This window comes from Erithacus rubecula (assembly GCF_903797595.1).
Source record: "Erithacus rubecula genome assembly, chromosome: 6".
Classification (NCBI taxonomy): domain Eukaryota; kingdom Metazoa; phylum Chordata; class Aves; order Passeriformes; family Muscicapidae; genus Erithacus; species Erithacus rubecula.
This window is the reverse complement of record NC_136688.1, coordinates 22,328,768-22,356,167: the sequence shown is the minus strand read 5'-3', so window position 1 is coordinate 22,356,167 and position 27,400 is coordinate 22,328,768. Positions and strand designations below refer to the sequence as shown.

The following is a 27,400-nucleotide window of genomic DNA, read 5'->3' as shown; positions in this document are numbered from 1 at the left end:
TGTTGGTCTTGCCTGGTTTTAGTTTACAGAAGTATTTATGTGCAGAATGCAGCAGAGCTCCACGTGAGATGCCAGGCCAGTGCTGCAGACTGTACTTCTCCAGCAATCTTTTATTGGCTGCTCGTTCTTTGAGAGCATGTGCATAAACCTCTTGCAAATGCTGTGCTGAGAAAGAGGACAGCTGGGGTTATTATTTGAAAAGCCGATAGTATTTTCTCTATAAGCCACAGATAAAATGTTTCACATTTCTATTTCAGGCTGTAAACCAGACCGAGCTGTTCTTGAGTGTAAGTTTACCTTCCCAGGAAATCCATTGTTTGAAAGCTAATGGAATCACCACACCCTGTGAGCACACAGATGAGGCTCTCAGATAACTTCTTGTTCTCCATGAATACCTAGAAATTATCTGATAATGCTATTGTTAAATTGCAATATTGAAAATCTTACAAGAAATTATACATTTATTTACACCAAACTGTTGGGGTGGGGAAATTGATCTGAGAGAGTAAACAAATTACCAAGCAGGAATGTTAATGTCCAGTCCAATGCAAAGATAAATCATCAGTCCAGAATAATTACTGCAAATTAGCAAGAACCCAAATTTGAGGACTGAGATCTTAAAGCAAGACAGCTTAACCTGTTGTGCAAAACCACTGGCAACCTAGTAGCTTTATTTATTCCCCTCTGTATGCATACGAACCAAAAACTATTCTGAAAAAACATTTTTGCACAACCAAGCATAAAAAAAAAAAAAAAAAAAAAAAAAAAAAAAAAAAAAAAAAAAAAAAAAAAAAAAATTAGCTCTTTCCTCTCCCCTCTTGTGGCAGAAATAGGAGCTGAGTAAAGATAGGAAATTTTCATCTAAAAGTGTCTTGGTGATGAACAACTGCATTTTCTCCATACATGGAAAGAAGTCCAGAAGAGAGAATTAATACAGCTGTAAAGTACTATGAAAATAGTGTAGACACCAGCACTCTTGTGAATGCCTGGCATTCCTTTCTTATAAAATAAATCTGAGCAATGAAACCTTGAAATATTATGGCAATTAGCATCTCAACAATACCACATTGACACATTTAGAAATTTGTAATTACTACTCAGCTCTAGAAATGGTGCTTCTTCTAGTATTTTACAGTAGAAAAAAGATGGTTTTTTTCTGTCTGTAAGGCTATCCTAGCTTCTCCAGATTTAAGAAATGCATGGAGATGATGAAACAGAGACGTCTTCCTTCTTTTTGTCTCCATATACAGCTAGACCAGAAACTCTGTTTCAGATTAGGTTCCACTAAAAGAGCAGGCCATATCCATTAGCCTATTCAGAAAATTTGGTAAGAAAATCTAGTTGCAAAACTCAATTTGTTTACATAGCAGTTCTGAGGGTGTGAAAATTTTGATTTTTAAAGTAATATCCTCCCCCCTGCCCCTTATAGGTGTAGTCTGGCTAAATGCAACTAGATTTTTAGAGGAAAAACTAAAGGCACATTTTTTTACCAGTATAATCCTGACTAATTTGAAACTGTCACTCCAAAAGTTAAGGCACTTGAGAAAAAAGGGACAGAGCTTTAAAAGTGCTGGTCCAAGAGGCTGACAGTTTATGAAATCAAGTATTTCTGCTGTCAGCAACTGAAATGAGATCTTAAAGTGGGAAGTGCTGGGCCAACTTCAGGTGTTAGTGTCTGCATTGCAGCTCATCCAGCTCGTAATGCAAGCCACACTGTTGTATTTTAATCCTGAAGTAGTGTGCTTAGTTTTGGATAAGCCAAATCACAATTTTTGGATAATTTGTATTTTACTTATCTGCAGGGAGAAATGATTGTGTTTACACAGCTGTACTACTTGGTGTTCAATTTAAAGAAAGAATTTACACGTGGAGAAGATCCTTTTGCCTTTGCATTTACATTACTCTTTCCAACATAATGTGTGTATGTCCCTGTTCTGCTGAGATGTACAGACTGCTGCTGGTTGTGAAGCTGTCCTGATTCACCCCCCAGAAGAGATACCACAGCTGTATTTTCCACATAGCCATCTCTGATGTTTAATGAACATCCACAATATGACTTTTTGATTACACAACCCACCCAGCACATTTTAATTGTGTTTGCCCTTTGTTCCTTTTGACCTTTAAGCCTTTGCTTGCAATAAAACCAGTAAATAGACAGAAATAAACTGCTATGCCACATCAATTCTAGAATGCTAGAATTCAAAGAGAAGAATTCTAAATGTGGAAGTGTCAAGAAAAAATAAGTTTGTCTTGATTCATATAAACACTTTATTCAAGTGCTTTGGGTACAGATAAACAGTCCTTGTGCAATGTTTGTTATGGTTTCACCTGCTTCAAGCTGGAAACTGAAAGTGTTTTGGTTAATGGCACAGAAAAGTTTCTTGAGTTGCTTTGCAGCTGCAAGTAGTTCTGTATGTTATACTGAAGCACTATCTCACATCTTTTAACAGCAATACATCTCAGTAATTCAGATTTTTTTGTTTTGTGTGTTTTGTTGTTGTTGGCTTTTTTTTTTCCCACAGAGGAGGAACCATTGCTTTGTACTGCACTTACAGTGACTGGCTATACCTGCTGGCACTTCCTGGAAAAGCAGAAATAAGACCTGGATTTTTCAGGTCCTTTAATGGACACAGATATAAATATAAGTCTTAGTAAAAGTGTTTAAAATCTTTTCTTACAACACTACTAACTTGGGGAGGGGGGCGCGGTTTTAAGTACTTGAAATTTTTTTCTACGTGAAGCTGAGATTTAACAAGTACAAGACCTAATTTCAAACCAGTTGAAAAAACAGGAAAAATTCTGGGGGCTACAAAAGAATCATTTGATGGATACTTTAAAATATTCTTTATAATTTAAGAAATTTGGTTTTATATTAAATGATTGGTAACAGTCTCAATTTTTACTTTTTGAAGTTCTATGTAACACTGGAAGCTCCTATAATCTCATTGCTACAGAGTCTTGAATTTCCTTTAACCCTTGTGACATGTTTTCTGTAATTTTTATGTTACAGTTGTATTTTGGCAGTTTCCTGACTGGTGCAGTGTCTGGGTACTCATAGCATGTTGACTTCTACATGGAGGAAAAATTAACTGGTTTAGATTTTCGGGGTTTTTTTCTCAACTCATCCTCCTCAGTATATACAGTCCTTATTTAAAAGGGACAAAGGCATAACATCTTTCCACTCCAGTTGCATTTTTTTTTCAAATGTAATTTCTACATTCGTTTCTTGAATATAATGGTTCTTGAACTCTTCCTACCCATGTCTTCTTCCTACTTCATTTGACAAAACAAAGCTTGAATAAATTATATGCTAGAAGCTGTATTATTCTTTATAGTAGGCAAAGAGAAAAATACCTGTAACACTCTCCTGTTCTGATTTTAGTTTTAGTGATCCTTGAGTATTACCATTTTACAGTGAGCTGCAACAGATAATATAGAATAGTTGGTATGAAATAAAGCCAATTTGCAGCACCAAGCTGCATATGGGAGGATTCAGATAAGTGTGTGGATTAACTCTGGTGTCACCTGGAGAACTGGATGTCCTTGTAAGTGAAGTATTTCCAAGGTACAGTTATACTGCAATAAATAAAAAATGCCCACAAAACCTAAGGTAACCAAAGCCCCACACTGATGCTTAGTTAAAAAAAAAACAAACCAATTTAATTTGAGAAGTACTTTTTAACATTCCTTCCAGCTCTGGTGATTCTTCCTTTCAAGTTTACTTTTACTACTATCATAGCTAAAAATGGAATTTGCTTCTAATAATTTAATATAAAGGGATAAGAATTTAAGTTATTTCTTGGAGGACTTGTTATCCATTTAGACTGCTTTGTAACTCTGGGGTTCAGAGATAGTGAAGAGTAAGAGAAAACTTGCCAACATTGCACACTGAAAAAAAAAAAGTTCACAAAAGTAGAATTTTGTTTCTAGGGAGGTTTAAATGTGGACTTCAGTATGTGTTCATGTATTTGGGGAAAAAAAGTCAAAATACCTTTACATTCCATTTCAAGTCAAGTTGCTACTCAGAGGAACTTCTGAGACAGGTAGCAGGATGTCTCATCAAAGTGAAACTAGAGCTGCCCTGCTGAGATTCCACCTGCTATCTAAAAGTGCTACCACCTTCTTGCCAAGTGGGAAGAATTAGCTGACTCCAGCAGATTTTGGGTTTGTGTCAGGTAAAAGGGATTAATTAGGCTGTGAGATTGAGGACTAGAACTAGAATCCTCCACCTTAAAATTGTTTAAGAAAATTAATTTCTTCACTATGGCAGTGAAAAATTGTCCCATATTCTAGAGTAAATTTCCCTTCCCAAGCATTTCAGAGCACCAACAAACTAAGGTTCTGCCCCTTGGTCATGGGATGAAGAAGTTGTTGGAGTCACAAGAGGCATTCTATACCTAAAAATGAGCTTTTTGTGGTGCAAATATATTAGCTGCTGGCCTTTCAGTATAATTTGGGAAATGTACTTCAAATTGTATGTACCTGCTGCATTTAGCATTTGTAAAAAGTTAGCGCTCTGTACCAGCACTCCCCTCACTAGCTTTTCATCTCTTTCCCTAAGTAATTTAATTTTCTTTCTCCCATTATGTCATGGCTTAGCACAGCTCAGGTCACAAATTCCTCAAAATAAAAATGAGATAGCAGTAGGTGTTATAACATGGTGAGAACTGCAATATAAATAAAAATAACTCCTAACTCTGCAAGTTATGTGCAGATCATATTTTACCCACTGGTATCTCCAGTGGATACTGGGCATAGTACTGTGTGATTTTCTTTGATTTAAGATCATATACTCATAGCACAGAATATAATGGGCTTGAAAGCAAGTAAACCAGCAGTAGTTTCCTCGTTGCATTAAACAATCATTTGAAATGAACTTAATTTCACACCAAAGTAAGTACAACTGAAATCACCACAAGTGTATCAACAGAAGAGCCCATCTATTTTGGCCAGATTTTTGTCCTGTTTGCAAACATTGTATCTGAGAACTGTTTGCATTGAAAGAACCCTAATATCTTGTGGGTTAGCAATCAGATTTATGTCCATAAAATAGCATTTTCTAACCAGACAGCAAAGATCCATCAGAAGATCTCCACTTTTCAGAAGTCTCCTGAACAATTTTTCTTTCTTTTCAAATCTTTCTTTGGGATGACATCCTCCAAGCAAAGGCAATATACAGTTAAATGTATCATTTGGAAAGCCATGCCTTGGTCTCTGGATCATCAGCCTTAAATCACAGAATTATTTGTGTTGGAAAGGAGCCATTAAAGGTCATCTAGTCCAAACCCCCTGCAATAAGCAGGGACATCTTCAACCTAGATCAGGTTGCTCAAAGACCTTTTCAACCTGATGTTTAGTATTTCCAGGCGGGGGCTTCCTTCCATTCCCTGCACAGCACACACTCTTGGCCCTTTTGCATGTACCTAGACTTTTAAAATGCTTTTGATTTATGGAACTGAGTTTTGGAAAATAAATCCTTGACTAAATTGGTAGACAATATAATTGTTAGTAGATATAACAACTGTCACAGTCACAGGAGCTAGCAACTGCGCTCAGCGCTTGACAACCATCAGCAATCTGCTTATGATCTCAATTTCTCTACTAATCTCTCTTATTGTCAGTTAGGAATCAAAACCGTAGGGAAAAAAGGATATATTAATTATTTCTGCAATTCCAGATTGCTCTGGAAGGTTGCTATGGGCACAGAATATTGTAACTCTTCTTTCCATCCCCCAGACAATGCTTGCGGTGTTTGTGCCCCAAGCTGCATGTCAGCACGCAGCTGATCCAGAATGTATGAAATCAAAAAACAAAAACCAACAGAGCTGGCATGATGTCTCACACCTTACATTTGTGAATGTTTACTAGTTCTGGGAAAAAACACAACAAATAAAAAACCAATAAGAGGGCTTGTGAAATAAACCAGAGAAGACAAGTGTGAAGGAATACAGGACAGAACAACAATATGCAGGACAGATCTTCTGAGTCTGGGAGGGGGTGCAAGAAGGATGTGATAGCTACAAAATATCCATCCTTACCAGCTCTGGCTTTTTCCGAAATCACAGTATCCCCGAACATACTCATACTACTATTTCTACTTCCCGTGCTACCTTCCCATCTCTGTCATTTCATCTCCCAAGCACACTGAAACATTACCAGAAACATTACAAACTTTTAAAGTGCATGTAGCTTTCCTATATAAATGTTTAGGAAACTATAACTACGTCAAACGCCCTAAAGTCCCGCATCCATCCGAGCTCACCCACTCACGCGCACTTTTGGGAAAGGTTTTGTTAAGCCACGAAGGAGGAACAGTCAAGAGTGCTTGGATGAGAGGGGGCCTCTCCCCAGCGCTGCTGTCACTCAGCAGACACAGAGCGCTCCTTTTTCTCTCACAGTAGAAAATGTCTGAGATGTCTGTCTTTTGTGGGGAATCTTTGCTTAGACCCGCAGCGCCTGTTCGGGCAGGATGCGGACGGGACCAGCCTGTTGCGGGCGGCCCTGCCCGCGGCACGGCACCGCCGCCGGGGACACAGCCACCGGGGGAGGGACAGAGCCTTCCCGGGGGGATCACACGGCAGCCCAGGGTGCCCCGCACCGCCGCCCCCGCGCCCCATCTCCGCCGCGCTCCCCCGCGGGCGGCAGGACCGCCGGGCTCAGCCGGGCGCTGCTGCTGAGCTCTCACGCCCATCGCCGGGCTGAACGCGGCCGCTCCCGCGGGCTCTGGCTGCCCCCGGCTGCGCGCCCCTATGCGGTGGCGGTACGGGCGATGCGGGGACGCTGCCCGCCGGTCCCGCCGGTCCCGGCCGCTGGCGGGGCGGGGGCGCGCGGCAGGAGGCGGCGGGGCGGGGGAGCGGCGGCGCCGGCAGGTCCGGGGCGCGCATGCGCGCTCCGTGACGGGGGCGCTCCCGCGGCAGCGGGGCCCGGCTCGCGCTCCCATAGGCTGCTTCCCCCGGCAGGCGCGCGCCCCGCGGCGCGGCTCTTCCTACCGGGCTGGCGGGGGCGCGCGCTGCCCGGGCCGTGCGCCGCTGTCACCGCTGCCCGCGCGCCGCTCCCCGCCCTCGGCGCGCGCCCTGCCCGCGCCCCGCGCCCCGCCAGCTCCGCTCCTCCGCCGGCGGGTTCCTGCTTCCGTCTCCTGCCGCCGCTCCCCGCCCGCCGGCCCCGCCGCCCCCCCGCCCCGCACCCGCGGCAGCGGCAGCGCGGGCTCCGCCGGCGGCGCCGGCACTCCGGTAAGGGGATGCGGGGGCTCCGCGGCAGCCGCGGCGGCGGGGAAGCGGGTACCGAGGCGAGACGGGGCTGCTCCGGCCAGCGCTCCCCATCCCTCGCCCGGGCCTGGCGCCGCCGCTTTTGCGGCTCGGGCGCTGCTCAGCAACCGCTGCCGCCGCCGCCGGGGTGGTGATGGCGGGGAGGGGACCGGTCCCCGCCGTGTGCCGGGGTCCCCGTGGGCTCCCTCACCTGAGGGTCGCCGGCGGGGCCTGAGGCCGCCGGAGAGCGCGGCGCGGGAGGGGGAGGCCGGGGCTCGGCGGGCGGCCGGGGCATCACCGCGGGCGGCGGGGCCGGGCCGGGCCCGGCAGGGGGATGCGTGCGAGCCCCGGGCGCGGCGTTGCCCCGGGCGCGGCGGGGGTCCCGCAGCGCCGCGGCCGCGCGGCGAGAGGGGCGGCCTCCAACTTTCCTTGTCCCGGGAACTGCGGCCGCCCCAGGGGACGCCTGCTTTTGGCAGCGAGGAACACACGGGAAACGTGGGCTTTGGGGACGGACCTCCCGCTCCGGGGCCGCCTGGTAGCTCGAGGAAGTGCTTGTCTGACGCGGGTACAGAGCCATCGGTTGTTGCCTGGGGCTTTTCCCACGGCGACCTTCCCTGTGTTTCGGCACAGTTGCCTTTGGCCGTGGATCCTGTTAGTGGTAAGGCTCCGGCGATTTACCGCTAGGTGAGTTAGCGCTTGATGCGTGCCCAGGTGTTCCACACGTGTGTGCAGGTAGTGCGCGCACTGTGCTCGTGGTGCGCTGTGACCCTCTGCTTTCAGAAGCTCCTGGTCGAGGGTGCAGGAGGCAGGAGCGATAGTGCCGTGGTGCAGGGTGTACCGAGGAGTCTGAGGGCAAAGACATCGGCTGTAAAATTGTTTGTTGAAAGACTGTAACTTCCTCGGGGCAGTACCTGCTGTCCTCCTGCCCTGAACGCACGCATGGTCCGCTGTGATGCACAAGCTGTGTGTACATGGATGTGGCAAACAACTCTGTGTTCAGAGCATTCTTGTACTTTATCTGCGATCTTGTATTAGCACTTGGCACCTCTTGTTCTCTCTGTGTGTTTCTACACTGAAACATACACACCCGGTGAGAATTGTATGTTTCAGCGTACATGTGCGCTTATATACACACACACTCTTTCTATCCCGAAGTACAGGATCTTAATGTCTAGGCCTGAAAGTTAATGGAGGAAATACTTCAGAAAGAGTGAGCATGAAAAAGCTTCTTGATTTTGTAGCATTAATCTTATTTATTTGTCCAAGTAATTTTCCACTGCGAGTCATCAAAAACTTCAGGGAAGTCTTAACTGCAAAAGCAAATAAGTGGCCTACTTGCCCGTGCTGCTGGTGCTTGGGGTGCTTTTACAGATGACTGTTACAATTCCTTTCATTATTAAAGAAAGCTAGTTAGGAGGAGTTGGTGACTCTGCTTTGATGTATTTCTGGTAGTGTCTGTTTCTCTGGTTCTCACAGGTATGCTTACTGCCAAATTTTTATTGATGCTTGTTAGGGTTTCATACGCATATGTACCTTAAGCAGGCACACTAACATATTGCAAAGTTTGCATATTTTCCCAACTCCACATAACAAGAAAGCCTTTTTCAAAGTTGGGAGTATAGTTAATTACTCATATTTTTTGAGCAAGAAGTTCAACGATGAGGAAAAGGCAGGAATCAACTCGGAGTGTTTAATCAGGAAAATTCACTCTTTTAGGGATGTAGCTGCCAGGACATTTGACAACTGGGAAATACAGAAGATCAGTTGAAAGTTTTAACTTTCTTACCCTTTTCGTCTGTTGTCTTTGTTTAAAATTTTGGTGATGTTTTGAGCTGAACAACTGAAAATATACTAGTTCTAGCTAATATGAGAAAAAAATATACTTGCTGGAGTATAAATGGAGCTACTTCACCTTAAATGAATCAGTAAAGGATGTACTAAACCATGCAGGGACTTCCCTTTGGTTTGACATCTGTGGTTTATGATCACTTTGTTGAGACTGCAAATAGAGACTCGATTGTATAGTTGAATGCTTATGTGTTACAAATATTGCACACCATTCCTAGTGTAAAAATTTCATTTTTGGTCAATTTCTTTGTGTGGCTTTATGGAATTGGCACTTTATCTGTCAGATCTTTTTTAAATCAAATTATTTTCCCAGGGTTGGAATGTATGTGGTTAAAAATAATAAATTATAATTTTATTTATAGTTTATCAGATCAGTCTGTTCATTGACATTTCAGTGGATAAGGATGAAGAAAGTTTGGGTTTGAGTATCTATATCTTGTTGCAGAGTCAGAATTAAAGTAAAAAGTCATTACTATAATCTTAGGCTGGTCTGGAGGGGGAGCTAGTGTCAAAGCAAAAGTGACTTAATTTTCTGGACTCCTTAGAAAGCTTGTTGTTTGGTCATAGAATATGCTTCTAATACAATAAGGAAAACAAATATAGATGATGCATGCTATGTATGATTGCATTAATATGCATCTCTTGTATGATGAAAATAATCTGCAAGTGAGGTGAGGTGTGATTTTTTTTTTTTGTAGAGAAATAGAATACGTGCTTTGCTATTGTGCTACAAAAACTGTATCCAAAGAACTTTGAAGTTGCAAGATCAAGCTTTTATAAATCATGAAATGGCAGAGTTAGAGATTCTTGTAAGACATGTAATGTGGCTTATAAATGTAGGGTTAAATGTTACATTTTCCCCTACAATGTTGCTGTCAGTATATAGCATAGAGTGGCATAGATGGTGTTCAGTGTGCGATATTGAATTCTTTTTCTTGATATCAAATAATTTGTGGCCTCACTATTTGTTTATATGCTGTTCATACTGTACTTTCTTAATTTCCTCTTTTGCTGTTTCATTACCTTCAGTCCCTAGTGCCTTCATGTTTCACTAGTAATATTTTCACATAAGTCTCCTGAGATATATTATGTATTCCTTTGTGTTGAATATCCAATTTAAGACCTTTATGATATGATTTTTCAAAATAATCTATCAGTGTTTTAATGATTTATGTGTTTCAAAATGTTTTCCTGTAAAGGTCTAATTTGCTAACAATAATCTGGCAGGTTTTTTTTTGTTGTTTTTAATAAATCCCTCAACAAGGATCCATGAGTGAATATCTAGAAAAGACCTCATTGCTGGATTTGTAGTATGGTGTGTGTTGATTTAGACTAGATACTTAGATCTGTTACAGTGTTAACCCCAAGGTACTAAGACCATAATTTTGATGAAGTGTGGATTGCTCATTAAAAGTTTGTGGGGGTTTTGTGGGTTTTTTTTTTTTATTTTAAAGATGATTTGTGTGCAAGAAAGAATAAGAAAATAAAAACTTCCAGAACAGTTTTAGTTCCCTCACCTTTCCTACAATACCTGTCTTATTAACAACGCACTTGCCAACATTTGCAGTGTATATGGCAAGGTCCTTATATAATATAATGTTGTTGTTTTTTTTCCTAACACTTTGTTCAGTAACACAGCAAGAATATCTTGGACACAAGGGCACAGAGAACAAGATCAAACAACCTTTAATTTTTGTGATGTGACTATAGTTTTCTTGAGCCGACGGTTAGGTTTTTGATAGTCAACTGTCTAAAACTCCACAAAATTCTTTGCACGTAACCAAAATGTTCAACTTCCTAGATTAATAAAAAGTCAGCAAGCCTGATGGACAGGAGCAAACCCTCTGTTCTGTGGGACTGCACATATGACTAATATGCATGTACCATATAGGTCTTTAAAAATGCTGAAATTTGTCTATTTTGCCATGAGACTTTTGCTAGCTGGGAATGTGATATTAGTAATTTGTAATTCAGCTCTGCTGCAAATGATGGTGTCTGTATATGGCTTTCTGAGATTTTGAAGTGTTTGAAAGTAGAGGTGAAACTGGAATCTTGGGTTCTATTACAGGCTCTGGGGACGAGCATATTCTGTTGGATGCTGATTTTTCTGCTTACTCCTTGTGTGGTATCTTCTGTCCCAATCTTCTTTGCCCTATTCTGAAGTTTTTATCACAATCCTATTTTCCCCAAGTAAACAGTTTGTTTCTTTTTAAAAGGCTTCTTGTCTGACATCCAGTACTGCTGTGCATAGAGATTCTAACTAATAAATTGTTTATTCCAGTTTCTTTCACTATGTGAATCCTTTCTAGCTCTTCACAGTCCTGTTTGCTGGTCTCAGGTTTCTGTCTATTACCTTCAGTTTCACATCCAGTTCTCTGTCATAAAAAGGACCTCTCTCTGTGCTATGCATTTCCACTGGCTCCTGTAGTTCTGTCTTCTGTAGTTTTCCACCTTCAATTTTGTGCTTCATTTTTTCTGGCTTCCCTCATCTGAATTTTTTCCTTTCCTATCTGTCTTCCTACCCATCTCAGACTTGCTCTGTATCCCAAATTTGAGATTGTGTTCACTGTGTCAACTGTATCAGCTTTTTCCCCAATTGCAGTTCTTTCTTTAGTCAAATTTTATTTGTTCCTCTCTTTTCCACCCTTTTGTTTATATGGATAGCTTATGTTTTCATACTTGTTGGATCCAGCAGGAGTATCACCGAGAATAAATTTAGAGGCCAGTGTTCCATCCTGATAGTCAGGAAAGCAAGCAGGCCTGTCAAGAGATGAGCTTGACTTTGTGGGAAACTCGTGTCTGAGCTGTGGCACAAAAATGAGAAATATGAGCAGGGGCAGCTGGGACAGGCTGCAAAGCAGAAATTTAGAGACATTGTCCTGGGATGTAAGGATGGCATCAAGAGAGCCAGTGCTCACTTAGGGACACTTAGGAGGGAGATCAAGAGCAGCAAGAAGAGTTTCTTCTAGTACTTGAGTAGTGAAAAGCAGGACAAGTGAAATATGAGCTTCTTTTGGAATGTGATGTGTCATAGTGACAGATAAGGCTGGGGTACCCTGATCCCTCTGTTCCTTAGTGAGTCATTGCCAGCAAGATCTCCCAGGCCTCTGTGCTTAGTAACAATGGTTTGAGGAGAGTAGCTGCCAGCAGTGGCTGAGGATTCATTTGGGGGTTATTGAGAGAGCTCAAATACTGCCCGTGCGTGGGGCCAAATGGACTGTGCCTGTGAATGTTGGTAGAGCTGGCCAGGGTCACAGTGAGGTCCTTGCCCATCATCTTGGAAGCATCTTGGGTACCAGAAGACCCTCCCGCTGGCTGAACAAATGCATATGTTGCACCCTCCAAAAAAGCCCAAAATACAGCCTGAAGAGCTACAAACTGGGTAGTTTGCTTTTTGTCCCTGGGCAAAAAAGGGCGTGGGTGTTGTTGGAGCTCATTTCTGGTCACAAGAAGGAAGTGGATGGGAGCAATCAGCATAGGTTTATCAAAGGTATAATTATGCATGATGAGGAAGATCACCTTCTATGGTAAGCTGACTGAATGTTTGCTTGAGGTAAGAACAGTGAATTTAATTTTCCTGGACTTTAGCAAGATTTTCAACTCTGTCTCCAACAATATTCTTGTATACAGATTTGGACATTACAGATTGCTGGAGAACTAGATGATATAAAAAGGCTGGTTGGATGGATGGTCTCAGGTGTACTGCAGGGATTTGCACACAAAGTGTGCTCTTCTGCTTGCAAATGACATCAAACTGGGGGGAAATAGTTGCTATGCTTGATGATGGAGCTTTGTCACTGTGAGCACAAGGCCAGCAGGAGCTTCATTCAGGAACAACTGTAAAGTCCTACAGCAGTGAAAGAGGAGCACCATGCAGTGATACAGACTGGGAAGCAGCACTGCTGGAGAAACCTGGGGTCCTGGCAGGCAGCACTCTGACCATGGATCAGCAGCAGCATGCCCCTGCAGAATCACAGAATGCTTCCCAGCTACCAAAAAGCACAGCACTGAGGGCTGCTAAGGAAAAGGAAAAAAAAAAAAAAGAACTTTATCTCAGACTCTACACAAAGGGGCATGAAAGATTGCCCAGTTCAAACCCCCCTGCCACAGGCAGGGATACTTTCCAGCAGACCAGGTTGCTCCGATCCCCATCCAGCCTGGCCTTGAACACTTCCAGGGATGGGGCATCCACAGCCTTGCTGGGAATCCTGGTCCAGAGTTCCACCACTTCCATACTTAAGAATTCCTTCCTACTTTCTTATCTAAACTTCCCCTCTTTCAGGTGAAGACAATTCCCCCTTGCCCTGACAGTGGGTGCCCTTGTCAGAAGTCCCTCTTCAGCTGTTATGTAGACCCCCTTTAGGTACTTCAAAATACTCTAAAGTTTCACAGGAACCTTCTCTGTTTTCCCTTTCCCTCTTGCTCTCCACAACCCTGACTCTCAGCCTAAAGGAAATAAGGGCAACAACATGTTGGATTCTATGAGAAGGAACATAGCCAGCAGATGGAGGGAAAGTGGTTGTCCCTCTCTACTTGGTACTCTTTAGTCTGCATCTGGAGTGCTGTGCCCAGTTTTGGGACTCTCAACACAGGAGGGACATTGATAAATAGAAGTGAAGTTGGTGGAGGACTACCAAAATGATTAGGGAGCTGGAACATTCCCCCTGTGAGGAGAGGGTGAGAGAGAGAGGTTTGTTCAGCTGGAGAAACAGGTGATCTCAGTGGGATCAAACAACAGCATACTGTTTTTTGAGAACATTGCTGAGAAGATGGAATCAGGCACTTCACTGAAGTGTGTGGGGAGGGTACACAAGGCAATGTTCATAAGTTGAAGGTTCAGGCTGGATATAAGGAAAAACTCTTTTCATGGTGGTATTGAAGCTGTGTAAGAGGTTGTCCTGAGAAGCTCTGTAGCTTCTGTGTTAGAGGTCTTCAGGACCCAAATAGGAAAGCTGAGCAACCCATTCTTATTTCATATCTGACTCTGAGCAGGAGGTTGAACTGAGGGACATGTAGAGATCCCTTCTAAGCTGTTATCCTGTGAGTCTACAACTGTGGATCTTTAGTTCCTAGAAGCCTTACAGGAATGGAATAAGTACAGACAGAATATGTAGGTGGCTCAGCTGCAGCATATCAAAACAAAATCAGTAACATTACAGTGAGCTTGACAAAAGCATCACTTGTATGTCAGGGTAAGCGTTTTGCTGTCTCTTAGAAAGATGCATATAGAGCTTGAAGCATACAAGTGATTGAACCTTTTGAAGAAAAATAACCTTTTGTAATGAGTCTTCATGTAGCTTTCCTTGGGAAGAGGAAAAATATGTTGCATACCATGTAAACATTGAAGCATCTTTGACGTGGACATCTGGCACAGAATGGGTCATCTTGAAAAGCCTTTGGCTACTTAAACTGAAAAATGATTCTTCTATAAGGAGGTATTTGTCAGCCTTAAAAATTGGTGATCTCTCTTGGTCATTTGTCATGATAAGTATGTAAATTCATATTATGTAGCTCATAATGCATTTTAAGGTCGTGATTTTCTCTCAGTGTGTTAAATCAGTTGCAATCAATTCTGATTTCCTCACCCCCCAAATATTTTATACTAAATCCCTCACATGATTATTGCTTCTTCTTGCTCTTTTTTCCCTCAGCTGCCATATTTTCAGGGTGGGGAATAAATAAAGGAAGAGAAGTAGTCCTAAGATGCAAGTAGCCCAGTAACTGTTTTGGAAGACTTTTGGCTAGAAGTCTTCAAATCAAAAAAGTTGCCTATTGCAGAAAAGTACTGTGAAATAACAGGCTGGCTGTATATGTGTATTTAAAAATTATTTTTCATTTTTGTTATTGAAGTATGAGATATTGCATGAGGAATGATCTTTTTTCTGAGGTTTTTGCCTCTTCATTTTTATTTGCTGACCTGTATTCTTTAGGTATCTTCCTTAAAACAAATGGTGATTTCTGTAGCAAAGCATAGTTTCCCTAAGGCAGCAATTGTATTTAGTTCCTTCAAATATTAGATATTTATAAAGCATAATGTGCATAATTTATTTTCAGAATATATAACACAATAAAAATAGATATTTTATCTGTTGATCATTCTTGAACTTGATGAAGTTTGTGCTGCTACAGTTGCTTTGTGGTAGTAATATTCTGAATGTAAATGCTTTTTTGGGAGTGTATTTTCATTATATGTTTGCTTCATAATCTTGTAGTATGATGAATAATTTTTTGTAATGTCAGAGAATTTATTTTGTGAGGCAGTTAATAGCAATAAAGATCACCATGACATGATTAATTTTGCATTCTACAGACTCTTAAGAAGCTTGTGGAACATTGCTGTGAATATCTTATGGACATCAATTTTGACTTGCTGTGAATTAAACTCTTTCTTCAAAGCATTGCTCTTACGAAAGGTGTTGTGAAAGAGCAGTAGGAATTCTCTTCCAATAACCTCCTAATGTTCATCTTTAATTTATTATATTACTTATGATGCACTTCACCATAACTTGTTTGCACACAGTAACTTTTCAAGTTAAATCTGGTTTGTATGGGTACCGATATATTTATTAAGCTTTTTGGAGTTTATTTTATTTAAGGTGTTTTTGTGCATGTATATAATGTTAAAGTAGGTATTTATCCAATAAACTGTTTACTGAAGGGTTTGTAAAACATATTTGTAAAAATATTTGTTTAAATTATTAATGTATTCAGTTACAAAAATTTCTCCTTAAACTCTTTGCCTCTAAGGAAAATTCTGTTGACCAAGTTCAGAATGGGAGCTTTCAGATTGCCTGGAATCTTTGTCTTTAGCTCTGTGCCTCTATTTATGATGATAAAATATGTACTATACCAGATATGCTATACTTAGCTGACTTTTTTTTTTTGTCCTTTTGCATGTTTGCTAAACAACTTCCTTTGTTTGACAATCAGTGCTCACACAGCAACAGCAAAAACTGTTCCCTGTCAAGAATACAGTTATCTAATGTGGATGTAATGTGTTGATGGATACTCTTTCCACCCACCCCCTTTTTGATTTTCTCCCACCCTGAGTGGTGAAAACCATTTATGGCAGGGCACCTATGTCTTTCTCTCAGCTGTCTGGGCAAGCACTTGTTTCTTATTTAGGGCAAGATTTGAATATACAGGAGGAAAACTTAAAACTAAGCATGAATGTTTTCCTTACTTTTGCATGTTACTGGGACACCTTTGTGGTATTGTGCCATGTCTCAGTATGCTTAGATAGTCTCTGCCCTTCCTTTCTCTATAGTCTGGGGTTTAGAATGACTTGTTCACAGTTTACAGTCTTCTTGATGCATGTCTTCACATTTCTGTTCAATAGCTAAAATCTGTTTCACAGTTATCTTGGGATTTGTTTTTTAACAGTACAGCATCTGACTTTTTGATCTGTCTATTGCTTGGGGTGTTTTTAAGTTATAGCAGCTAGGACAGCATGAATTACACCTTTTTTGTTCATGTGGCCTACTGGAGGCATTCAGTGGCATTGAAAGATGTTCTCCTTGAGTTATTCTTCATTGCAGATGCCTACTCAGCAGTCTGGGTTTTGGATTGAACTGCTAAACATTCTCTTTGCAATATTTTTTTGTCTTTTAATGTCAATGAGGTGGTGCTGGGCTAGGTGTCAGTACTCTGAAGTTTGCTCTGCTGGGGTGTAAAGGTGGATGGCAATTTTGGTAACATGGCAGCTTACATTACACCCTATGACAATATTTTCAAATTCTTCAGGTATATGCTTTGTGTACTTCCTAGGGAGCAGGGGATGCTCCCCAGCAAGTTGCTCTTTTTTTTTTTTTTCTGATCTATTTTTTTCCGTGGCAGCAGGATCCTTGTAATGCACATGAGAAAACCCTTTTATCCTTTTTCACTTAAGTACAATAGATAGTGCTCTTACAGATGAGGAATTCTGTTTAAGTAGAGCAAAGAAATGTTTGTCTCTCAAGGAGCCTGGCATACATATGAGATACAGAGAGATCAGCATAATTTAAAATGCTTGTTTGCTTTTTCTGTACAATGTACTGCAGAATCATGCTTAGGTAATGTTAATAATTGTGCAAATTCTGTGTCTCTAGAAGAGCTGAGAGAACATGGTCTGTATTTGGTTGCTTGCTTTTAAGACCCTTCTGTATGTGTGCACAAAATCACTTGCAGTTTATCCTTAGGCACACTGAACATGTCTAGTTACTTCAATCTGTTAGGACAAGAATAGGAAATATCCCAAGTATTGAAATCTGACATAAGGTCATAAAACCATGTGTTGAGATGTAACATCTCTCCACCAGAGATGTTTTGATGCTAGACTTTCCATAGAATGAGTTTGAAATACTGTTTTACAGAGTATTGATTTTTGCTTACTTCCAAGTCCACTGTTTCCTGAAGTCTTGCAGCAGATAAGATCCTGCTGTCCTAGCTTTGAAGAGAAAAGTCTTTGAACAGTTCTGTGACCAACTGTGTTTTTAGTTAAGACTTCTGAGACTGTGCCTTTTGTTGGCACATGTTCTTGTGTAGTTTGTAAGTACATTTGCTCTTCCAACTGTATCAGTCTCAGGTTTGCTGTTTGTATACTGTGGCTCTGGGGTGGACTTGCTCATTCTTCACAAGAATAGAAGGGGAACTGTCACATTTGTATGCCTGCTAAGTGGGTTGGTTAACTGCATGCATGTCCTCAGTTACAGGTTTCATCTGTGATTAAAATATCCTTTTATCCAACTTTTTGTGTCAAATGGACATCAATTGTCATTAGGAAAAGATTGAATCTAAGTTCTTTTTATCTGCAGTTTTTGTTGATGTGACATGTATTGCCCCCCTGCCCCACCTGATCTTTGATTGTTCCTTTTATATTTGTTAGCTTTGGAGATCCCTTTTGTAGTGCTTTGGCCTGTCTGGTTCCAGCTTTACTCTTGCTTACATAATATCCTGCTTTCTCCTGTGGAGAGCCCTTTTCTTAGAGGAGAGATTTGGAAGATGAGCATAAAATTGACTGTGGTATAATATAATACAGATTCTCAGGTATTTTCAAGCAATGCCATGGTGACTGGGACATGGGAGTGATAACCTGAATGTCATGGAGCCATTGAATAATTTGTGTAGGAAGAGACCTTAAAGATCATTCTTCCAACCCCCCTGTCATGGTCAGGGATACTTTTCCTAGACCAGGTTTCTCAGAGCTCCAGCCTGAATGCTTCAAGGGATGGGGCATCCACAACTTTTCCAGGAAAACTGTGTCAATGCCTCATCACCCTCACAGGAAACAATTTCTTCCTATTATCTGAGTTAGATCTACTCTCAGTTTGAAGCCATCTCCCATTGTCCTGCCACTACATGCTCTTGTCAAAAGTCCTTCTCTGTCTTTCTGGCAGGCTCCCTTCAGGTACTGGAAGGCAGCAATTAGGTTGCCCTGAAGCCTTTTCATTTTCAGGCTGAACAAACCCAATTCTGTCAGTCTTTTCTCATGGGAGAGGTGTTTTGCTATAGATTGTTTAGAAAATGAAATGATTAATCTTGGCTTTTTGTTTTTATAGATTTATATGACTGATTTTTTTATGCTTTCAAAAATCTGAGCTAGTAAATGGAGGTAATATTTTAGTGTCCCATCAGAAATGTTAGCCAGGGTATCAATTACATGGTTATATTTGAAAATAAGTGGGAAAAATACTAAGCAGAATTGTATCTTGTTTATTTCAGAGTACCATCTTGAAGGTGCATGCAGATTCTGAACAGCTTTTATGCTGAATCAGGCCTTTGATTTGTTCATGTTTATATAGCTAATATAAATATAGAAACACTTTTTCACAGTCCTTAAATTTTCATTTAAATGTATTTCCTCGTGATGCTGATGTGAAATGCTACAGTATGGTCATACTGTGTTAGATAGCAAAGGTGCAACCTGGATGTTCCTGAAAATTATTTCATGCTGAGAAGTTTGTAAATAGTGGGTAAAACTCACTGGCAACTGCAAGTCAAACATATTTAGCCAGTTTTTTGTTTCTTAAGAGGGGTTTACTGTGATCTGACATCTAGTAAAGAACTGCTTGTGTACTTAATGTTCTCTGTGCCATTCTGTTATGCAAGAGCTCCTTGAAATCATAAGCAAATAGGGAATCTTTAGATTCATAACCTTTTGTTAGTGGCTTCTCTTTTGAAGTCTTCTACACTTGTGTAGTGTTTTAACTTCTTACCATCCCTGTAGAAGCAATCACTGATTATGAAAATGAAACTGATTATTTATCTGGTTTAAGCATATCATATCAAAAAAGGTCATAGCTTTAACTGTTCTTTTTGAAATCATTTGTGCTATGAAATGGAAGCATTTGGAATGCTCCTTTAGACAGTTCTTTTCTTGGTTGTTGCTTGAAAATATTTTATTAATGTGGTGTTTATTAGCTGTCATCACCTGGTGTTGAATTGTATCTAGAGCTCAGGGCTTTTAAAATCTTATATTAGGTCAAATGTGATTGTAGATAAAAAAATGCTGTGAACTGTGGATTCCCATCTGAGAATTCTTCAGCTGTGTTTGGATATGCTGTGTGAAGATTTACTGTTGTTTTGAAGGTGGATAGTCCCATGTGTGCTGTTAGTATGTGCTAACATAAAAAAATACAGTGTGACAGTTTTTAAGAATAAACAATGGTAAATCAAAGTGGAATATTGTCATTTGAACTCATTTCTAATGACTCTTATACATTACAAGTCTGTCTCCCCTTAATTGCACTAATTACATATGTGTAGTTGGTGACAGCATGTATAGTGTGTAGAAGAAAGATATTTTTAAGGCAGACTCATTTGTTCTTGAGGATGCAATTTGAGCTTCAACAAAACATTTTGTCTCTCATCTGTCTTTTATCTTGCACTTTTTCAGCTTTAGACTTTCTATTTTCTGATGGAAATGTTTGAAGTGTAGTGATGAGTTTGTCCTTCTTTATCCAGTAGGCTCTCTAATGAGTTCAATTATGGACAGCACTGATGTCAAACTGTATCTCTGTGAAACTAAGTTCACAGTGAAAACTGCTACAAGTTTTGCTTATTTATCAGGTTTAAGATTACATATGATTTTTTTAACATTGTCTCAATGTCTTTCATGTTTCCTTTGTTTCTTTCATGTTTCATTTGTATACTACCTTTTCTTTTCCTACTGTCCTGTTGCTGGGACCAGGATTTAGCAGAATCCCCAATTTCATGACTCTGTATCTCTTGGTATTTGAGTACTGCCTTGTTTTATTTGCTTGGTGTCTGTCAGCATCTCTTGACTGATGGCAAAGGGTGACCTGTGGTTAAATGAAACAGTTGTTACAAAGGAGAACAGAGGTGATGATTGGTACAATTTATAAAGTTCTTTGCTGTTGGAAAATTGGGTTATAGGTGTAGTATAGATTAAACATATCCATATTATATGCTTATAGACAGATGTGTATACAAAACTATATAATTATATCAGCTTATACTGGTCACATAGGGTGGCTTGTACCATAGTCATTGGGTAGTGTAGGGAAACCTGACTTACTACCAAAGTATATCTGCTTTGGGTATGAATCAAACACGTTTTTGTGGAGCCTTTAATCCATAGAAAATTCATTCAGTGTCTGTTTGCTCTTTTTCATACATTCCGAACTGAAAGAGAAAAAAGATGAAATTCAACTTGATTAAAAATCAACATGTAATTTTTTGCTTTTTATCCCTAAGTAGGAAGTATAAATGTATAATTTGCTAAACATTTCCTTCATAAATTAAGCATGGGAAAAATAAGAGAGTTATACAAGATTGGCTTATGGACAGTAAAAGTGGGAGATGGGAAAATAACAACCACTTCAGGAGCAACACTGAGTGTACATTTGAAGGAATAGTCTTTTAATATCATATTGTTTTAGTCGTTTGTGGTGAAGCCTTCTCAAGGAAAAGATATCAAAATTTTTTCAAATACGAGCAACTTAAAGGACCGGAAATCTCTCTGACATGAAATTTACTGTAGTATTAGTACATGTTTATATCCCTAGCATGTAGGTTCTATAAAACTTGTTGTGTAGTATCAAGGAATATATTCAAAGGCATTTTCTGTTGCACTGAATGATATAAATTGTGTGGGTTTTCTGGATAATATTAATACTGATGGAATTATATTTAATACAGATTTTCAGCTTTCTTCATTATCAGGCATCTAATAGACATTGCAGGAAGTTCTTTCAGATTTTGTTATTGAAAATCCCTGACCACTTCTTTGATCTTAATTGCCAGGATCTTAAATTTGATAGTCTTCTTGACTTTGAAGATTTGATTGAAGATCTACCTTTGATTAACCTGTCTGATAAACACGACCATTTGCCATGTCTGATAAAGAAGCTGCACTGCTCTCTCAAGGGAAGCAGTGTTGTGTGTTCCTTCTTTTCTCAGTTTCCTGGTTGCTGAATGCTGCTTGCATCTGTTCTTAGCCTTCCCACAGAGGAGCAGTGGCAGCAGTGCAGAATTGATACTATCTTTGAAATCTGCACAGCTGCTGGTGTGGGTCTGAGTCACAGCAGGGAGGTTGACCACAATCTTGTTAATGCACTGCTGCTTGACCAGCCAGTTAATAAAAGCAGAGTCACTCAAGCTGATCGATGATAGGCTTTGGAATAAAGTGCTATGATTTTTATTTGGTTCTTGTTTGAAAAGCTTTAAAGGAAAGATGAAATTATGTATGAATTCCTAGTATAAATTCCATAGGAAAATCAAACCGTGTGCTCACTGTGAGTAGGTTTAAAGAAGATTCCTTTTTCAGAAAGTAGAAAAAAATGAAGAAGGAAAAGGATGAGGCATCTAAGGCACAATACAAAATGTACCTTTCTTTTAATTTACTAACAGTGACATATATTGTCTTTCTTCTTCTATGAAGCCTGCTGATTTATTTTTTTTTTCCTGTGACTGTCAAACATTGTCTTTTGGTAGGATGGACTTTCTCTTTTGAACTAATTACTGCAATTGGTAACAAATAAACATAAGGCTGTACTGCATGAACGATTTCTTCTCTCAAATTCAAACCCAAGTTTGACTTTTTTTTAAATTTTGTCTCTTGACCTGATTTTAAATAAATGAGTTTTGCCAGCATTTCATGTTGTAGGTTGTTATTTCTTCTGTGTTTTGACTCTATTCTCACTTAACAGCATTCTTAGTTGGGTTTTCCTGTCATCTTTTTTTCCCAATCTTTTCATTCATTAGCTTATGTCTACAGAGTGTGTTTTTTCTGTGTGATTTTCTTTCCTTTAAATTTTCTCATTCTTTTGGTTGAATTTCAAAAGATAGTTACTACTTTCTCCTCTTTTTTTTTTTTTCTTTTTTCAATGTACTTTTCCAGGCTTTATCTGCACTTAATTTTAGTTTTGTTAAGCTGGTTTGATTTCAAATCCCTTTTGGCTGCATCATCACTAATAAAGTGGACCATTGTCTGTTACTGAGGACAGCTGGCACAGATTGAGGTTTGTCCTTTCTGTTAATCTTTCAGCCTTAGAACAGGTAGCTGTGTGTGCAGTACTGTTGGAAGCTTTCCCAGCCATGTGATAACCCTCAGATTGTTCCCAGAGGTTGGGAAAGTGCAGTTGGCCTTTACCAAAAGTATTTCAGGACTTATTCTGACATGATGATTTGCATTTCTGTGTCTGGGAAAGTTTCAGTCATTAATATATTGATGTAACCTTTACGGTTAACTTTTGTAAAGGCAATAGTTAAGCCAGTTACTAACTAGAGATTAACTCAGTTTCATCTGTGATCTGCTTCCTAAAAAGCCTATTTGGGAATCATTAATGTTAAATCTTATGCTTTAAATGATTCTAGTAGCTGTCTAGAAAAAAACAACCCCAAATCATACCCAATGACTAAAAACAAAAAGAAAAGAAAGAAACCATCTCAAGCAGTTCACCCAACTCCCTCAGCCACTTAAATTTTTTGGTTTGGTACTTTATAGGAGGTCTACATTTTCCTGCTCACTGTAACTTCCCCATTCTAATGTTATTTGGAGTGCTTGGCTTCTGTTGCATTCTGTATTTCAGAACAGATATACTAATATTAAGATATTCCAGACAAAATTCACTGCCCCACCCTGTATATCTGTCCTCCCTGAGCCAAGTGTGCCTTCTAACAGGATGGAGAATCTTGTGAAATGTATTGTGTCAATTGAGTTACATTTTTGTTGACTTTCCGAGATTTCCAGCTACCCTTGTTTTTATTCCCATAGTTCTTGTGTTAGTTTCCTGAGAAGCAGAGGTTTTCAAGGAAGCTCTGGAGATATTCTACTGTTTGCCACCTTCTCCTCCCTGTGACCCTTTAGCTACCCACACTTGCCACTCAGTCCTTTGGAGCTGTGATCTAGGTTGCCATTTGTAAGTCTTGTTATTTTATTAAAGAGGACAGTCTTTGCCTTTAATTTGCTCACTGGTGATTTGAATGACAGCAGAGTTTTAGCTGCCAGGCTGGGAGGCACAGATGGCACTTCACATGGCTGAGAAAAAGTGGAACTCTGGGGAAAAGAAGCATATGTTTTCCTGGATTTGAGAGAACTAAAAGAGGTCCGGTGCTTGAAGTGTGTTTCCAAATTTTCCCCAAATTTGCACTACATATGCAATAGTGTAATGTATTAGCAATGTCTACTAAACTTTGCAAAGTAAAAAGCATAGGTCTGCAGACATTGAACCATAGTGATGTGTCTTCCAGGAATAATGGGATGTGTCAGCTAGGGCCATGTAAATAAAAGGGAGAGATGAGTCAGGTGGTCGGGCCAGTGTGTCTTGAAGGAGAGGAGCAGGAAAGAGCTTGAGAACTGTTCAATGTTACATAGATTTATTACCTTCCCAGTCACCTCCCTCCTGGCAAGTGGATAGGTTAAAAATGTGTTTGTATTTGGGATTTATTTTGTAATTTATTCTTCATTTGGCCCTTTGGTATGTCCATAAAAGTCGGGATTGTGCACTGTCTGTGTACTGCATCAGTAGTGTTCTGAGTCTGTGCCTTGAGAAGCCATCATTTGTCAAAATTTCAGTATCATGAAGGGACTTTGTACCTTAAAGCAACTATTTAATATTTTCTTCTGTTAAGGATAAGCACTTAATGATACTGAATTTTGTTTGTAATTGTTATTTGTGTTGTTAAAAGTGGTGTACTCTTAGAACAAGGTCAAAGTGGCAAAGTACTGTGTGACAAAGAAAAATATGTGTGGGGAGATCTTTGTCTTTAATGCTTATTCTGATGAATATTGAGGAATAATGCTCCCCCATCTGGCTTGATTGAAAGTGGAATTTCATTGACCAGCTTGTCTGTCCTTCTCAAACCAGTGGTAATCAAAGCTTGTTTGAAGTGGAACCTCCCATACCAAATGTAACTGCAGAAAGGGTCCTGAGCACTTCTCTGCAAAGCCAGTGATTCCTGAGAGCTTCTTCTCTGTGCAGTACACATTAAATGATTTGACTTCGTTCCTTGCATATGTCAGCTTTTTTTAGCTCTTAGCAGTAAGGGATCTGAAGAAAAAAATGCAACAATACCAAACTCCAAAGCAATATATAATGCATATAGAAAACCCTATATGATTTTTAAAATATATACAGTAAAAAGATTAGCTTTTCTTCTGTCTCCATGGGATGTGTTTTTTCCTATATTTTTTAAGGAAATTTACTTAGTAGTGGCAACCAGCAGTGCTACCAAACAGATAGGTTGATGGGTATAGGAAAAGTGAAATTCAGTTTTTCAGTTATATACCTACCTCTCCATTAGAAATATACATTATCTCTAAAAACTGGAAAAATCATATTCTGACCTTCACTTGGCTTACAGAAGGAATAGTTTTCCATTTCTTTTCTTTACCAATTTACTGATTTTGTTGTTTGTTTGTTTGAAGTGGTTTTATTGTGTTTAAGTGTTTGAAGTTGTTTAAAATAGATTCTTTTTATGCAATGTTCTCCCTAACACAGGTTCAGTCAATTGTCTTGTAAATTGAAACTACAGACCCAGCAGTGGAATATGCAGGTGACTTTACTAAAAAGCTGGTCTGTGTGCTTCAGAAATTGCTTGTACTAGAGAAGCTAGGATTATCACCCTTAGGAATAGATTTATGTGTTTGGAGTAATAGAAAGTGTTTAATAAATAAAAAAAGGATTGCCATATTGAGATCTGATGAGAATCCCTGATAGAACCAGACTGGTGATCAGAGGCAGATGGTTGTTCTATGACCCAGCTCCTGATCTGCTTCCTTCTCAGATGATGTGGCTTGGTGAGAGTAACATGATTCTAAACCACACCAAGTGGTTTCTAGCTGTTAAAAACAGATTCTTAGGACCAGCCAATAAAGCATTGGTTGATATACATTTAGATTTGCATTTGCTCTGATCACAGTCACATTCAGAAAAGAGCAAGTCATTTGGATAAGAAAGAACTTAATCACAACTCTTAGTGTGATTAAGCTGAACTTGCCCTCTTAAAGGAGAAAGCAAGCATTTGGCAAGTTAGACCTGGGAAGAAATAACAGTAGTCCTTATTGAGTGTAAGGGCATATGTGGGAGAGAAACATCTGAAAAGAAATATATTTGAAGCTTAAATTTAAGAACAAATCTTGTTTGAAAATCAGAGGCTGAGGTCTAGTCTCAGTAATGGGGAGAAAGAAACTCAGTGGTTCAAGATGATCATTTATATTATTATGTAGGAATACTGTGTAAGATGATAAGGTTGATCCTGTATTCAGAAATTAAAAATTAACATTTGAGATTTCTTGGTACTAGAATAACAGAAATCTCTGAGAAAGAGGGTAGAACAGATACAGAAATATTTGATTGTTATTTTTCATACAGTTTTCAGTTTTGCAACTTCTGTTTCTTACAGCTACCACTGGTATCTTGTACTTATCCAAAGGGAATATTTATTGTTTTTATTTTTCTCTTCTTAGTGCATAGTTTGTCTTCTTGTGAAGCAGAGACAATTTGCTGTTTTCTGAAGGTGGGATTTTGAGTGATGTGTCTGATTCGTCCTGTGCTATTGGGAAAGTAGTCCTGGCCTGGCATATGGGTCTAGTGCCTGTGTTCAGAATTAAATCAGTTTGTCCCAGTCAAATGGAGAAGGAATGGGAGAAGTGTTTCCTTTTTTTCTTGCTCCTTGCTGCAATCCTCTATATTCCTAAGGTGATGTAGGTATTTTCATCATGCACTTCTGTAGTTACAGTCACTAAAGCATGGCATCCTTGTACTCTTATTACCTTTTCTTGTGCTTTCAAATTTTGTGTCTTTTTAAAATGCAACTGAAATTACATGAAAAGTGTCGATGAAAAGTTTTAGATGCAGTTTTGGTTGTAATGCAGGAGACTGGATTGAGCACTGCAGATGTTATTGACTCCTTTATAAGGATAGATTTTTTTTTTAATAGGTTAATTAAAAAAGAAAAAAGGCAAAGACTAGTCTGTATACACCCAGCAATTCAAAGTCAGAATTGGGCATATAACTAAAATTTCCTATCCATAAGGTCACTTCATGACCTTTATATCCAAAAAGTTCTGTGTAAGAGGGCAAATTTATCTGGAAGGAACCACTGTCTAGTTAACAATATTTGTAAATATTCTTGAAGTGGTTAGAATTCAAATCTCAGGGATTTATTACCAGTAATAATAAATTAGCTGTAAAATTTTAAACTTTTTGGTAGTTTTGAATGTTCCAGAGTAGGCTGGCTCTTTTAAGATAATCACAATTTCTGTCAAGTGACTGACTATACTTTTAATGGAACTGTGGGAAAAAACCCAAAGAGCTTTGTTTCTGTACTCTTAGTAATGTAGGGCATGGTGATTTTCCCAGTCTGGTAGGACTGGAAGGCCTTTTGGTACTGCCTGCAAGTCTATTGCTTACAAATAGATCAACTTGTAAATTTAGTAACAGTTCTTTTCGTTATATGAAATGTAAATGTTTCCATTTCACGTTTACCATGTTTACTCTGTCTAAATCTATCTTTCCATATGGCTCACATAATGTACTACCTTCTACTGGTTAATGAAGTTGGAATCATGAACTTATAAGAAATTACATCATAATTCTTCACACAAAATGTAAGTAACAGTATGAGTAGACCATGCTCTAAAGTGTTCCTCTTGGAACATATATTTTGTTCTGCTTGGCTTCTTGAAGGTCTTGAAACCTTCAGCTGGAAGTTTCACCTCTCCTCTTTTGTGAAGCAGGCAGTGTAGCTGATTTGATGAGAGCTACAATAAAAGATCGAGTTTATTTTTTCTGATTTTATTTTTTATACATGGAGTAACTGGGTTGTATTTTTTTGTTTGAGTTCTGAGATACTTAATCACAGCA

General features: G+C 39.7%; 1 protein-coding gene across 9 annotated transcripts in view; it reads left to right on the top strand.

The window, feature by feature from the left end:
* Nucleotides 1-6,986: 6,986 nt before the first annotated feature.
* Nucleotides 6,987-27,400, top strand: part of FUT8 (fucosyltransferase 8) — a 95,936-nt gene continuing 75,522 nt past the window's right edge. For all 9 annotated transcript variants that reach the window (XM_079307658.1, XM_079307657.1, XM_079307659.1 and 6 more), the window contains exon 1: nucleotides 6,987-7,229. The gene's annotated coding sequence lies outside the window, so the exon portion shown is untranslated. The remainder of the gene's footprint in view (nucleotides 7,230-27,400) is intronic.